The 16,109-nt window shown below is 43.5% G+C and overlaps 1 protein-coding gene across 2 annotated transcripts in view; it reads right to left on the bottom strand.

Annotated features, from left to right (window-relative positions):
- NAP1L1 (nucleosome assembly protein 1 like 1) overlaps positions 1-16,109 on the bottom strand; it is a 51,981-nt gene that overhangs the window by 35,373 nt on the left and 499 nt on the right. The gene's annotated exons all lie outside the window — the stretch shown is intronic.

Below are 16,109 nucleotides of genomic sequence, written 5' to 3'. Positions count from 1 at the left end.
TGCTGCAGATTAAACCCATTGCTACTTTACATACTTTTAGTGGATATGGAGAATAACTGATCACCGTCCTCTTTATAACAGCTCTACATATTTGAATACTACGATCAGGTCTCCCTTAAGTCTTGTTTTTTCAAAACTAGCCATGTCCCTTTTAAAAAAAAAAAAAAAAAAAAGCAGCTTTTCCATGTGTCAGGTTGTCTCAACTTTTCATAATTTTTGTTGCGCTCATCTGGACTCTCTCCAGTTTGTCCATATCTCTCCTAATGTGTGGCACCCATAACTGGACACAGTAATCCAAGCTAAGGCCTCACCAGTGCCAAGAACAGGACAGTTACCTCCCATGTCTTACCTATGACAGTTCTGTTAATATACCTTAGAATGACAGTCTTTTTTGCAGCTGTATCAATTGTTGACAAACTCAATTTGTGACCCACTATGACCCCCGATCCTTTTCAGCAGTACTACCACCTAGCCAGTTATTCCGCATTTTATAGTTGTGCATTGGATTTTTAAATTTTCAAGCGATCACTCTGCACTTGCCTTTACTGAATTTCATCTTGCTAAATTCAGACCAACGCAGCAATTTGTCAAGGTCATTTTGAATTCTAATCCTCTCCTCCGAAGTGCTTGCTGTAACCCCTCCCAACGTAGTGTTCTCGGCAAATTTTATATGCATACTTGCCACTTCAAGTCGTCAATATTTTCATTAAATTCCACCAGACCCTGCAGGACCCCACTAGACAACCTCCCAGTTCAACAGTAAACCATTAATAACTACTCCGAGTACGGTCTTTCAACCAGTTGTGCACCCACCTTATACTAATTTAATCTAGACCACCATTTCCCTAGCTTGCTTTTGAAAATGTCACGTGGGACTGTCAAATGCCTCACTTTACCCAAAAAAAAAAACAAAACAAAAAAAACAAAAAAACCACACCCAAGACATCACAATAGGCCAGTAACCCTGTCAAATAAGGAAATTGGGTTGGTATGGTTTGTTCTTGACAACTTCCATGCTGGCTATTCCTTATAACCCTATTATTCTCCAGGCACTTACAAATTGATTAATATTTGTTACAGGTTATCTAAGTTAAATTGACTTGTCTATAACTCCCCAGGTCCTCTTCATTCACCTTTATAAAAGACAGATACTATGTTTTTCCTTCTCCAGTCTTCCAGAACCTCAACCATCCTGCAGAAGTTCTCAAAGATAATTGCTAACAGTTCTGAGACTGCTTCAGCTAGGTCCTTGAGCATTCTAGGGTGAATTACATCAGATCCTGCCAACTTGAACACATCTAACTCATCTAAATATTCTTCAATCTGTTCTCTCCCTATTTTGGTTTGCATTCCTTTCCCCTGGCGGTTAACTACCTCATCAGCATTAACCTTTTTAGTGTAGACTAAAGCAAATTAAGCATAACACCTCAGCTTTCTTGATGTCATCAGTTATTAGATCTCCTTTCCCACTAAGTAGGAGACCTTCACTTTTCTTCATCTTTCTCTTGCTAATGTAAAGAATCTCTTATTGCCTTCTATGTCCCTTGCTAGGTGTAATTAACCTTCTGCCTGGGCCTTTCTAATTTTGTCCCTACATGCTTGGGTTATTCTTTTATACGCCTTGTAAGAATGTTTTTGTATATGAAAGATTATAAATGGTCTTGTGCTTTAGAATAAGTTATACTTTATACCTTTACACTTGGTTAACCATGTATTCGATATGGAGTCTAAAATTCAAAATGGCGTGCCTGCCAAACAGCTCGACTCCATCTTTGTTTAACTTCTTGTTGAAGTTTTCACGCCCTTTTGGAACTCTAGCAGGAAAGGCAGCCAACAGTCAGCACAGAACTGGTTCAAACAGGTTCCAGCAGGGAAACTGCCAGTTTTACCTCAGAACTTTGGCACACTTGTGCCTATATAAACTCTGAGCGTCCGCTGCCTAGTTGCTGTCCATCCTAGCAGCAGCCACAGTACCGTTGTATTTGCATGGCTACGGGGACAGGAAGATCAAAAGACCAGCATCTGAAGACATCAGCATTAAGAACTGTGACTGTGCTTACCAATCTCTGAACTCCACATCATTTTCAGAGAAAGGTACAGAGGTCCTGTTGATCATTCACCCTTGGGTGATGGCAGAACCAGGCCTCTCTTAAGAAGCAGTCAAGACCCAAGGTCCATCAGTTGCCTGTGACAATAGTGTCGTACCATCTACTGCCTATCAACACCTAGAAATGGTGCAGTATCTGGAGTATTTTTGTTTTAGGTTTATTTGTTTATTGCCAAGGTGTCTGTTTGGTTGGACCTGGATTTTAAATCCAAATGGTCAAACCACATCTCACTGTTTCTGTTTTAAATAAAAGCTATCATCTGTTTACTTTATTCTTCTCTCTTCTTTATTCATTTGCATCACGGGATAGGGAGGTACACTATCTTTCCCTTCTAACCCCCAGATGATAGATACTGGATAAGGTCCAAAATACTGCTAACTGGCTGCAAGGTATAGCTGGCCTACACTATCCTCACCAACATAGTTAACATTGCATTAGTCACTAAACTATGTTTCCACTCTTTGTATGATTCCTTTTTAATTTTCAGCAGGATGGATAAAAATCAAGGAATTTTTTTTTAAAAAAAATTTATCTGTTTTTGATTTAAATCAGATTTTTTGGTAGTTTTTTTTTTTTAATCAAAAAGCATTTTATCTATAGTTTTAATTAAGATACATCTTTGAGCCATAATGTCTGATCATGGAATAGGGATGATAAATTCTAATTCTATAGTATGAAACAATATATTCATGTAATGTTTAAGAGAAGCTTTGTAAATGAGTTCCAATAGTTCATGGATTAAGGACCCAATTTTATGGGGTTCCAGGGGCTTCGGTATAGATTTAGGTTAATCTTTTTATCTACCCAATGGGACTCAGTGCTCAGTCTAGAAGATACCATTAGAGATGCTTAGTTTTGCAATTCGCCAACTGTGGATTTGCGTCTCCAGAGATAACAGCAAAAATGTTTTTAAATAAACATACAGAGAGGTGAGAAACAACAGACCTCAACCCTACTGTCCCTCTGCAAATTTGTGTACAGAGTCAATCCCTGACCTCTCTCTAAAAGTGCAAAGTTTCAAAAAGTTCAATGAATAGAAGATTGTTGGGGGTGGAAATAGATCTGGACAAGGAGAAGAAGTCTGGAGATAAATCTGAGAAGGGAGGAACAGGCAGTAGAAACAAAAGTGAAACTGTTTGAGCAGCACATTCCAGAAGTCTTAAGGTCTTTCTGAATGTAGCGTAGCCTTCATTGGATTTGAGATCTACCATACCATTTTATCATTAGAAGGGAAAACCTATAATGGCAGCAGGCCTTAAAAGAGACCCAGTCTGGGAATATTTTAATGAAGTTCCTCTACCTGTGGGTAAGATAGGCATGCATGCAAAATACGAACAGCATAACAAAGAAATGCAAGGCATAGTTGCTTGAATGAAACATCATGAGAAGTGTTCCTTCTATGGCGGAAGCTGCATTGAAGATGATGAAAGGAACATGTCTGAACATGCAGGTTGGTAAATGTTTTTATTTCATACTTCTTTCTTAAGGACTGCCTGTCTTTCTTCTGGACTATTTTTGAATTCTCATGTTTGAGCAAAAAATATAGTTGTTACTCTATGGTACTATCATTTTAGATGCAGTTGTGATTAAAAAAAATAAATAGCTGAAATAGGCCAATTATCCTTTTACAATTTCACCTTTAAAGTAATACTGAGTATCAGTGAATGCAACGAGTAATACGAGTAATACTAAATGAGCAGTATGGTAATAATAATTAAATAACTGCATTGACTTATTTTGTGTAGGAGAATCCATCCTCAACATACAGGATTCTGAATACCATCCACCTGTTTGGTAGGCAGAGAATGGGGGGGGGAAGGGGGGCCACGCATGGTGGGCTCCACGAGCTGCCCTTTTAACTGTAAATGAGACACATGTGGCTTGCAATCCATGGTTTGGCCACCCCCATTCTATTCCCTACAGCAAGGTCAAAGATTTTAGTTTAAAAACAACAAAAACTTTTGTTACGATGATGAAATGGGCCGCCATGACTGTTCCAGTAAGACAAGGACAATATGTTCACTTTTAGGACAGGCATAAGAATCTAGTCAACTTGAGTTTACACTAATTTAGCCAACTACAAATATGAAAATTACGTGAACAAAGTTTTGGCCAAGTCATTAAACTCTAATATTAAAGTAGTCAGTAAAAAGATAACACTTTGTCCAAATGGTAGAGTTGAGGTTCATCGGAACCCCATATATTTCATCAAGTGTCCCACAACTTCCCACTGAATTGCATCCAATGAATGTGACCTCTGAAATATGTTCATTTTGAAATTAAAGCCAATTTAGAGGTTAGAAACGTATATTCTGTAACAGTAAATCTATGTTAAAAAACTAGGAACTCACTTTACTCTGACTGATTGTGACCTCAGTTTCTCTTCAGCAATGGAAACTAACCTGCTGCAAGGTTACCATTCACTCAAGAATCAACATCTATCAAAACACACATGCGCACACTTCATTGTGTGTGGGAATAAAAAATGATATGCAAAACTAAAAAAAAAGGTTTATCTGGGTGGAAATAGAAGGGTACAAGTGTAAAGGTCCTGGAAAGACATTCTCCATAGGAGCAATTTACTTATGGGCAGTAGAAGGGTCATGGAGAAGAAACAAGAGCTGATAGATGAGGTAGAGGTAGGATAGATTACGGAACTGAATTAGGAAAGCCAACTCTGACATCAGGGGTGTTATTAATACTCAAAAGTTCATGAGGTATGCTGCTGCTTTGCTTTGGAGACAAGTAGTCACAGTTGCCCCTAACCTGACTTCACATGCAAGCAAGGCGGCTCAGTGGCCCCTTCCTCCAGTTGTGCAACTGCTGTTGCTTCAGAGTAACAGTTTTCCGCACTGAAGTGTATTTTGCCTGCAAACACATTCAATCCATAAATTCACAAGTCTGATTGGTTTTATTTTAAAGGAATCTAAAAATCAAGAAGATTTTAGAAAGAGGATATGATCTCAACATCAAATTTAATGAAACAATTGAGACAGTTTTCAATTACACTTGAAACACTGGTAAGTTTTGGTTTTGGTACTTTAATAGTGGCCGAAAAACATTTTTAACCAAAAACGGTACTGAAGTCATTAACATACATTTGACTAAATTAGTAGATTAAAATGTGAGTTCATGCTAAATGAGCACGATGCTAGAAATATTAAAGTCTCACAGCAAAGAAAAATATGTTACATAACCAAAGTATGGAAGTGCCAAATGCAGCTCCATAGTTAAGGCTGAATTCTGTTTTGCATTTAAAGCATAGATTCACTCTGTATTATAAAAACATGGGATTATCCTCCAGAAGTTTATAGTTCTTATGCTTTGAGTACAGAAGGATTTGTTAGTTTTCAGCAAATTCAATTAATTAGTTTGAGTAAAAAAACTAAAAGTTGTGTCTCATTAAATAATATCTGCATCAGTCTTTTTCCTGAATCATCTTAAAAGGAGTGCAGGCTTTATATTTTCCATATTATTAAAATCAGTGAAATCTTATGTATAGTCTACAAACATAACTCATCAGATATAATCAAAATTATTAATTTTTTGTGTCCAATTGTTCTATTACATACACTTACAAAAAGAGTTAGGTCAGTAGCTCAGGTAATTAAAATAGGTCCACTGAGATCAGAGGACAGAACCAAACACCGTCCTCTACAGCTAATCTGCATGTAACAACTCTATTTGTTGTAATGAGTTAGCAGTAAGACTGGAGATATGTCAAGAGTTTCAATGGCAGGTCAGAGATCAGTTGAGCTCCTTAAAGTCCATGGCCGTGTGCTAGCTTTGGACATCAGCATCTTAGCCCTGGTCTACACTACGGGTTTAGGTCAGATTTAGCCCTGCACCTGTACACACTACAAAGCCATTTTTTGCTACTTTAAGGGCTCTTAAACCCCGTTTCTGTACTCCCCCCCCCACGAGTAGATTAGAGCTGAAATCGAGCTTGCTGGGTCCAATTTGAGGTAGTGTGGACGCAATTCGACGGTACTGACCTCCGGGAGCTATCCCAGAGTGCTCCATTGTGACTGCTCTGGACAGCACTCTCAAATCATATGTACTGGCCAGGTAGACAGGAAAAGCCCCGCAAACTTTTGAATTTCATTTCCTGTTTAGCCAGCTTGGTGAGCTGATCAGCACAGGCGACCAGGCAGTCCCAGAATCGCAAAAGAGCTCCAGCATGGACCAAACGGGAGGTACTGGAGACAAATCCGTGTTATCAGAACTCCGTTCGAAAAGACAAAATGCCAAAATATTTGAAAAAAATCTCCAAGGGCATGAAGGACAGAGGCTGTAACAGGGACCTGCAGAAGGACAGCGTGAAACTTAAGGTGCTCAGGCAAGCCTACCAAAGAACCAGAGAGGCAAACAGCTGCTCTGGGTCAGAGCCCCAGACATGCTGCTTCTATGATGAGCTGCATGCAATTCTAGGGGGTGCCCCTACAACTATCCCAGCCCTGTGCGTGGACTCCGTCAACGGACTCTCCAAAACTGGGATGGAGATTTTGGGGACGGGGAAGATGAGGAGGAGGAGGTTGAACACAGCAAGCAAGTGGAGAAACCGTTTTCCCCGACAGCCAGGAACTGTTTCTCACCCCGGAGACAATACCCTCCCAACCCACCGAAGGCAGGCTCCCGGACCTAGAAGGCGAAGAAGGGACCTCTGGTGAGTGTACCTTTGTAAATATAATACACGGTTTAAAAGCAAGCGCATTTAATGATTAATTTGCCCTGAAGATTTGGGATGCATTCACGGCCAGTACAGCTACTGGAAAAGTCTGTTAATGTGTATGGGGATGGAGCGGAAATCCTCCAGAGACATCTCAATGAAGCTCTCCTGGATGTACTCACAAAGCCTTTGCAAAAGGTTTCTGGGGAGGGCAGCCTTATTCTGTCCTCCATGATAGGACACTTTACCACAACAGGCCAGCAGCACGTAGTGTGGAATATTGCATAAGAAAACATGGCAGCGTATGGTCCTGCTGTTTGCTGGCATTCAAGCAACATCTGTTCTTTACCTTTCTGTGTTATCCTCAGGAGAGGGATATTATGGTCACCTGGTTGAAATAGGGGAATTTCATTCAGGGGACATTCAGAGGTGGCCGTGCCTGCTGGGCTGTTTCCCTGTGGCTGAACAGAAGTCATCCCTGCTGTTAGCCACGCGGTGTGGGGAGGGGTGAAGCGATCATCCCAGAGAATTGGGTGTGGGGAGGAAGGGAGGCTTAGTTTGATTTGTACTGCACGTTAACCCGAAAACTGTAGCCCCTCCTTTTAAATGGCCAACCCATTTTAAAGGGCCAACCCAACGGTGCTTGGTATGCAAAATGAGGGTGCTGCTGTTTGAAACCATTTCCACACGTTAGGAAGGTTAAAGAAGCCAAAAGACTGTGGCTTACCAGGTCTGCCTGCAAGCCGAATTCTGCTGCCCGCCGGCCCTACGTGCGTGATCTCTCACACCATACCGGCAGGCCCTCAATATAAGAGGCAAAATGCAACCTTGTAAAGAAAGCACACGTGCTATGTAATGTTAACAGCTTGGTTCACTGTGAAAGAGTTTACCCATTGCTCTCTAAAATGTCTCTTTTTAAAGACTAATCTCCTCCTGGTTGAGGTGCAGAAAAGGCAGCAGGAACACAGCCTGCCGCTGAAGCACCTGTGTAACCAACTGCCCTCCTCTTCAAATTCCATAGCCTCCTCACCCAGACTCCCAAGAAAGCGGTGGGGGGACCTTTGGGCATCCAACCACTCCACCTCAGAGGACTGCCCAAACAGAAAGCTGGCATTCAATAAGGTTTGAAGTGCAGTGTGGCCTTGTCCTTCCGTCCTCCCCCACTCCACCTGGTGTTTCCCTCCTCCCCCACCCCTCCCAGGCTACCTTGGCAGTTATCCCCCCATTTGTGTGTCGAATTAATAAAGAATGCATGAATGTGAAACAACGACTTTATTGCCTCTGCAAGCGGTGATCAAAGGGGGGGGGGGGGGGAAGGGAGGGCGGCTGGCTTATAGGGAAGTAGAGTGAACCAAGGGGGAGGGTTTTCATCAAGAAACAAACAGAACTTTCACACCATAGCCGGGCCAGTCATGAAACTGGTTTTCAAAGCCTCTCTGATGCACAGCGCACCCTGCTGTGCTCTTCTAACTGCCCTGGTGTCGGGCTGCGCATAATCAGCGGCCAGGCAATTTGCCTGAACCTCCCACCCCGCCATAAACGTCTCCCCCTTACTCTCACAGATATTGTGGAGAGCACAGCAAGCAGTAATAACAATGGGAATATTGGTTTTGCTGAGGTCTAACCGAGTAAGTTAACTGCGCCAGCACGCTTTTAAACGTCCAAAGGCACATTCTACCACCATTCTGCACTTGCTCAGCCTATAGTTGAACAGCTCCTGACTACTGTCCAGGGTGCCTGTGTATGGCTTCATGAGCCAAGGCATTAAGGGGTAGGCTGGGTCCCCGAGGAGAACTATAGGCATTTCAACATCCCCAACAGTTATTTTCTGGTCTGGGAAGTAAGTCCCTTGCTGCAGCCGTTCCCACAGACCAGAGTTCCTAAAGATGCAAGCGTCACGTACCTTTCCCGGCAATCCCTCGTTGATGTTGGTGAAACATCCCTTGTGATCCACCAGTGCTTGCAGCACCACTGAGAAGTACCCCTTCTGGTTTATGTACTGGCTGCCTTGGTGGTCCGGTCCCAAGGTAGGGATATGCGTTCCGACTATTGCCCCACCACAGTTAGGGAATCCCATTGCAGCAAAGCCATCCACTATGACCTGCACATTTCCCAGAGTCACTACCCTTGATAGCAGCAGCTCAGTGATCGCGTTGGCTACTTGCATCACAGCAGCCCCAACAGTATATTTGCCCACTCCAAACTGATTCCCGATTGACTGGTAGCTATCTGGCGTTGCAAGCTTCCAGAGGGCTATCGCCACTTGCTTGTGAACTGTGAGGGCAGCTCTCATCTTGGTATTCATGTGCTTCAGGGCAGGGGAAAGCAAGTCGCAATGTTCCATGAAAGTGCCCTTACGCACGCGAACGTTTCGGAGCCACTGGGAATCATCCCAGACCTGCAACACTATGCTGTCCCACCAGTCTGTGCTTGTTTCCCACGCCTAGAATCGGCGTTCCACAGCATAAGCCTGCCCCAGTAACACCAGGGTGGCCAAATTTCCGGAGCCCGTACTTTGAGAGACGTCTGTATCCATGTCCTCATCACTCTCCTTACTGCGCTGCCGTCGCCTACTCGCCTGTTTTTGCAGGTTCTCATTCTGCATATACTGCACGTGGTGTTTAGAGCTGTCTCAACTGCTGCAGTGATCTGCGCGGGCTCCATGCTTGCCGTGATATGGCACAAGCAGGAGAACAGAGTGGGAGCGGAACCGGCTGGTGGATGACGATTGTTGGCCGTTGCCTTCATGGAGCGAGGGGAGGGGAAAGCAAGGGGCAGGCTGGCAACAGACTGTGCTGCTGTCTGGGAGAGCAGCCTGAGGCAGAATGGCCCCCTCAAGGATTGAACTCACAACCCTGGGTTTAGCAGGCCAATGCTCAAACCACTGAGTTATCCCGCTGCCAAATAGTAATAAGCTTTAAAAATATAAAGCTGCAAAACACTTGGTAGCTAATGGGTTTTAGCAACTATGGTTATGAATGAGGTTACAGAGGATTCAAAACCCCATTATGGCTGGCTCCTCAGATATTTTTGCTCACATCCCCATGCACCAGTGCTTAAGGATTTTGTTTGTGAATTAGGGCTTTTTATTGCCATTTGTTAGATCAGTGAGTGGGAAATGTTATTTGGGGCATGAAAACAGAAGCTAATAGAAGCAACATAGGGTGGGAGAGGGAAAATCTGTAAAAGTGTTGGAATCTTTCCCAAGTCTTCAATTATATGCCACACTTAGTTTGTTATACTAGAACGGTTTTTCATAGCGGAAGGTTGTGTGCCATAATCACCTCAGAATCTCTTAAAATTTTAAGCAAATGAGCCATACTCTGTAATAAAGCTGGAACATGGCCATCATTAGTAGATTAGTGGTGTGCTTTTTACTCTGCCATGGACCTCGTCACTTGACATTTACAATTAATATGTGCATGCTTTTGTTGTGGTTTATTGCTATAGTGGCTTTTCCAGGCTGCAGTAACTGTAACTTACAAAAGTTCAAGACTGCTGCTGGCTACCCTCTCTGATTCTACAAACAGTGAATTGGTTGCTGAAAAAAGGAAAGGTTTCTTTTTAAAAATCAGGTTTAAAAGACTAGTTTCCATGGGAACAGGAATGAACTGCAGCCAGCAGTAGAGGAGTTAGCTACTCAGTGGCTTCAGGCTTGGAGCTGTTGAGTTTTCTGCCTAGGTTTCAAAAGACTTCTTCGAAGAACTTAATTTTGAAGCACTTTTCAACATTTTAAGAGACTTTTAAAAAGCTTTATTCAGGTACAGCTGTTAAAAATATGCTTACTATAAGAGAGCGGAAGAAAATCCACCTTCATGTTGCACAATGCTCCAAAGCAGTGGTGGGCCGCATCTGGCCCGTCAGGGTAATCCACTGGCAGGCCACAAGATTGGTCGATGTAAATGACCTTCCGCAGGCACTGCTGCCTGCAGCTCCCAGTGGTTGCGGTTTGCCATTCCTGGCCGATGGGAGCTGTGGGAAACGGCGGCCAGCCCATGCTGCTTCCCGCAGCTCCCATTGGCCGGGAACAGCAAACCGCGTCCATGCCTGCGGACAGTTGATGTAAACAAACTGTCTCATGGCCCACCAGCGGATTACCCTGATAGGCCACGTGCAGGCCATACCCCTGCTCCATAGGCTTGCAGATATGAGGTATCTGTGTAATTGTCAACCTTTGTCGCATTTGATTGTAAGTGACCTCAACAGCCAGCTGACATTATCCTTTCCTTCAGCTGGTTTTGAAATGGGTATGAACTGATCTTGTCAGATAAACTATTAAACTGACCCCAGCTGCCCTAAATTGTTTTGCCAAATTGCTCCACTGTGCGTATCCCTTTCTGGCATCTCTGCCAACTCCCAGATAACTCCTCTGCAGAATTAGGCATGGAGAATAAACAATACATTGAAGTCTTTGGATGAATATTTGATAGTTTGGGTTATTTTTTCCAATACATGATGTAACTAGCCCTCACAACATCCCTTCATGATCAGCATTATTGCCTTTTTATTGATGGTGAAATGGAGAAACTGAGGCAGTCTGTTAAAACTGGAATTAGCGTTTAAGTCCCTGATTCTTAGTTCTAGTTTTAGACCACTAGATTATACGGTACTTCTCTATTAATATAGAATTAAAGCTTGTTCAGTATAGCGAGTATTGAGAGCGTGTGGCCTATATTCTAGGTCCCTACATTCTAATTACCCCACTTTTAGAACCAGTTCAGAGAGTCTGAATCCGTAATAGAATAAAGGGGTAGAATTAATTGTCTGTCATAGTTTTAAACTAATTCTGTAGTACATTTCCTTACTCACTTGACCAGAGTCTGGGATCCTATTCTATCTTCCCAGAAAGGGTAAATTACAAGCACTCAGGGCAGCTCTACACTTAAAATGCTGCATCACCACAGCTGCAGCACATAAGTGAAAACATTCCTGTGCTGACAGGAGAGCACCTATCATCAGCATAGTTTATCCACCTCTGCAGGAAGTGGTAGCTATGTCTGTGGGAGAAAGTCGCCTCCCGACATAGCGTTGTCTACACAGGACTAGGTCGTATAACTACGTTGCTCAACGGTGTGGATTGTTCACACCCCTGAGTGACGTAGTTACACTGATGTAAAGTATCATACAGACCTAGCCTCAGAATGCTACAAACTAGCAGAGGGGTTGTTGAGCGCTTGTTGACGGAATTGTTTATTATCTGATGGAAACTTGCAAGAGAAGCTTTTTTTATGTAGAAAAAAATCAAACCCTTTTGTTAGAACCAGCCCAGGAGTTGCCCAGAAGACTTCTGTACAAGCCCATGTAGATATTTGTCCTTTATTAATCTGAGCAGTTCTTGTTTATCCTTGATAGTAGGAGCGAAATTGAAGCTCCATGAGTTCTTAAATGGTAGTTTGCTTGTAGATAATTTGAGAGTTGAAGTCTAAGGAAAGTTACTGCTGTCTTAGGGTATGTCTTCACTTGCAACATTAAAGTGCTGCCGCATGGTGTAGTCGCAGCACCAGCATTAGGAGAGAGCTCCGAAGTTCCCACTTTTAATGTGATACCTGCTGGGTGAATGGGCAACACAATGGCAGGTGAAATTCAAATGTTCTGAACTGTTCACACACTTGAATGAGCTCTAAATAGCGCTGGCCAGGAAAAAAAAAAATTGTCGAGAAAAATTCACATCTGAAAGATTTCCTTTTTTTGTGGGGGGAGAGGAGGGGGTGTCTTGAACTGGGACAAACCACCAAAAACATGAAAAAGTTCACAGGAAGGGTTTAAGAAAAAACATATAGCTTGAGAGAACCAAAACAGAATTTTTCAGCTTCCTGGTGCCCCCTAGAATGCTTGGGCAATTCTAATAAATGATGCTGCTGCAAAGTTTCTAGTCTATCATAAAATTCAGGAATATTTCTGCAAATTTAAGGTCCAGCCTGCTGGGGAGTACATGAGGCCTAAGCTGTACAATTACATGCCTCCTCTGCACTGAATTTTATTGCATCTACAAAATCTGCTAAACACATAAGAAATCTTCAACAGGCTGCCCACATTGTATTTTAAATCCAATTAAGTCAATCAGGAGCTAAAATGGAGACGTCTTCAAGCACCTTCTGTAAAATCTTCCATACATATGTTGATTGGATTACATGTAAAAAAGCATTTGTATATAAAAGCTAAAACCTAGATGTGGTTTAGGTGGAAATGAGTGTTAGTTCATTAACCTTATGCTTCTGCAGGCCAGGGTCAGTTAGTGGCATTAACAATTTATTTTTAGTTAACTAACTTTAGTTATACACAACTTTTGAGTGCAAAGAATCCCAAAGCAATTTGCAAACAAACTGATCTACAACATGTACTAACAGCTGTTGTAAGATACTGCAGAGCAAATCTACAGTTTAGGACAGATGGAATGTAGTTAGAATGCAGTTACCCAAACTAGGAAGTGACCAGACAACAAGTTCAACATCCTACTCTCAAAAGTCATGGGCTCTAACCACAAGCAATTAGGAACCAGCTTTCACACTTCATCTGGTGGCACCTTCTTAAACCCTAGTGACAGGCTGAAGTATTGGTTCAATATTAATTTAGAGTCAAGTATGCCACCCATTTTGTGGATTAATCGGATTTTGTATATGCTCACAGAATAATGGATGACAATATTTAAAATACAACAAATGTTACCACTTTCTGCAGCATCCAGCTGTTTCTTAAGTTCCCCATACAAGTATTGACCAGGCCTAAACCAGTTTAGTTTGAAATAGAACATGTGCACAGCCCAAAGCCGTATGACTGCAGACCACAAAATCAGTTGGTGTTCAAACACTGTACCAGTAGAGACACCTAAATGTTTGAAACAACATCTGCTGGACCTTAATTGACATTCCCTGAGCGATGAACCATAGATGGAAGCCGTGTCTTGCATCCCTTGGGATAATGCAAAAAAAAAAAAAAAACACACACAACACACTCAACCGCTCCAAAAATTGTTTTTATTACTTTAACAGCTACACCTCTACCCCAATATAACACGGTCGTCGGGAACCAAAAAAATCTTACCGCGTTATAAGTGAAACCACGTTATATCGGGGTAGAGGGATTAGAGTGTACAAAGAAATAATGTGCTTTGAAATTTTACTAGGAAAGATATTTTTATCCCTTTAGGATAAAAATGTTTGTAAGCTTGCAAACTAAATCATTTTTGTTAATGGGGCAGAGGGTTTCAGGCGGGGCGCAGGAGGGAAGGAGGAGCTGAGCGAAGCGGTGGCAGCAAAACCACCCAGCCTGGCGGAGCACGCAGCACCCTCTGGCCGGTGCGCAGGAGGGAGGCAGGAGCTGAGCAAAGCGGCGGCAAAACCGCCCAGCCCGGTGGAGCACACAGCACCCCCGGCCAGGGCGCGGAGCTGGGGCTACAGCACGGACCCACTCCCTCCGGCCGCAGGCACTCGGGCTGGGGCATGAACTTCCAGCCATGAGCCGCCCCCCGGGTTGCCGCAGACTGGCCGAGCCCCGCCGCAGCCCCATCTGAACCAACCCATTCCCCTTCCCCCCATGGCCCCATTATCCAACCCCTCGGTCCCGGCCTGGCACCCTTAACATGCCCCTCACAGCAGCATGTGGGAGCCAGACACACTGATGCGCTAGTCTGCCGAAGCACGCAGCCCCGCCCCCCAGAACCCTGCTTTACCTCGTTATATCCAAATTTGCATTATATCGGACCACGTTATATCGGGGTAGAGGTGTACTTAGTTTCTGACATTTCTCTGATAATGAATACGTTTATTTCATGTGGTTACTTTGTATTTTGAAAGTTCAGATAATGGACAACTTTTTACCATGTCACTGACTTGCAGAAATTCAATTTAATAGAATATGGTGACATTCTCAGGAATGCAGTCTCCGCCTAGAATAACCAAGTCTCATATCAAGAAAGAAATGCTGCAGGGAAGCTTTGCAACATACCTGTACAATGCCTAGCTCTGCTAAATGTCATCAGTTCACATAAGAGAACATCTTCACAAGTTTGTGTGAATGACAGATTAAAACAATAAATTTTCTAAATTTATAATTTACAAGTCTATAATTTCATTTTAAGTTCAGTAGAATTCTGATAAGAGCTTGAAAAGTTTACCAGACACAAAATACACACACAGGGCAAGGCCCTGGTAAGAAACCTAGCATCCAAAGCTGCTAAGAATAGTGCTTCCATACACTTTCCAGAACCTCTAAACTGCTCTCAAGGGAAGAATCTTCACTTCTCTCTCCCTCCGGAGCTTCATGCCTGATGTGAGGAGGAGCAGAATTCTCTGGTACCCTTCCGCCACTACTCCAGTCTCCTGGTCTTTTGATTCCTCTTCCCCTGTGAGTATCTCAGTGTCTACCTCTGCTGTTGCTGGTGGTAACTTTTCCCAAGGAACTACAGCATGCTGTACAAAAGTCTTCCACCAAGTTCCAAACAGCAGCAAGGAATCTAACAAATCTTATGAACTGCACTTTGCTACTGCTGCAGAGGCACTGAATGTCTGGCTACAGACTAAGGAAAACATCAGCATATTGATTACCCTCTGTTCACTTTTGGAGAGTTATTTTATCAACCAAATAGAGACAGATTTTTTTTTTATTAAGCTGAATTTCTATAGAAATTCCTGTTGTAAGTGCATTCCCTGGCTTCTTGGAGTAAGTGGATTTTTTGAAGTCTAAATTCTGATATCACCAGTAATATTATGCAACCGGTAACAGTATAAAAACAACCCATCAACACTGCTTGAAACTTGCTCCGGGGGTGGAGATTACTAATACGTCAAGTTTCCTTTCTGACAAGGGAAGCTACCTCTCATCATCACTTACAGCCACTAATGGTACTTTAAACGCGACCTTTACATGGAATTGTGAGTAAGCGCCAAGAACGAAGCCCAGAGGGGACTAGCAGGCTGCGCTCAACTCACTAGATACCATGCATCGGGGGAGGCTAGGAACGGAGCGGACAGAGCTCTTCGACAAGGCAGGGAGCGCAAGCGATCACACCGCCAGGCTCTGAATCGCTGGGTCCCCCTGTCAGTAACAAGTTGCGCAGCACATTAGCTTCGACGCTCCCCGGGGAGAGAGCAAGGAGCCACACCAGGCGGCCTTCACTACCCTCCCCAGAGGCATCGCCTGCCCCACGCCAACAACCTCCCCCCGCCACAGACACACACCCCACACACAGCCGCCCCCCCCCCCCGGCCAATCCACCTCAGCACAGCCTCCCCTGCTCACCCCGACTCTCCCCCCCACCCCACACACGCACATCAGCATCGGGCGGGGCAGCGCCCCGGGGGAAGGTCGGAGGCAGCCCCGTCCCCACGTGCTAC

The sequence above is a fragment of the Lepidochelys olivacea genome, assembly GCF_965140295.1.
Source record: "Lepidochelys olivacea isolate rLepOli2 genome assembly, chromosome: 1".
NCBI classification, from domain to species: Eukaryota; Metazoa; Chordata; order Testudines; family Cheloniidae; genus Lepidochelys; species Lepidochelys olivacea.
Note: the sequence above shows the minus strand (reverse complement) of the source record. Positions and strands in the feature narration are given on the sequence as shown.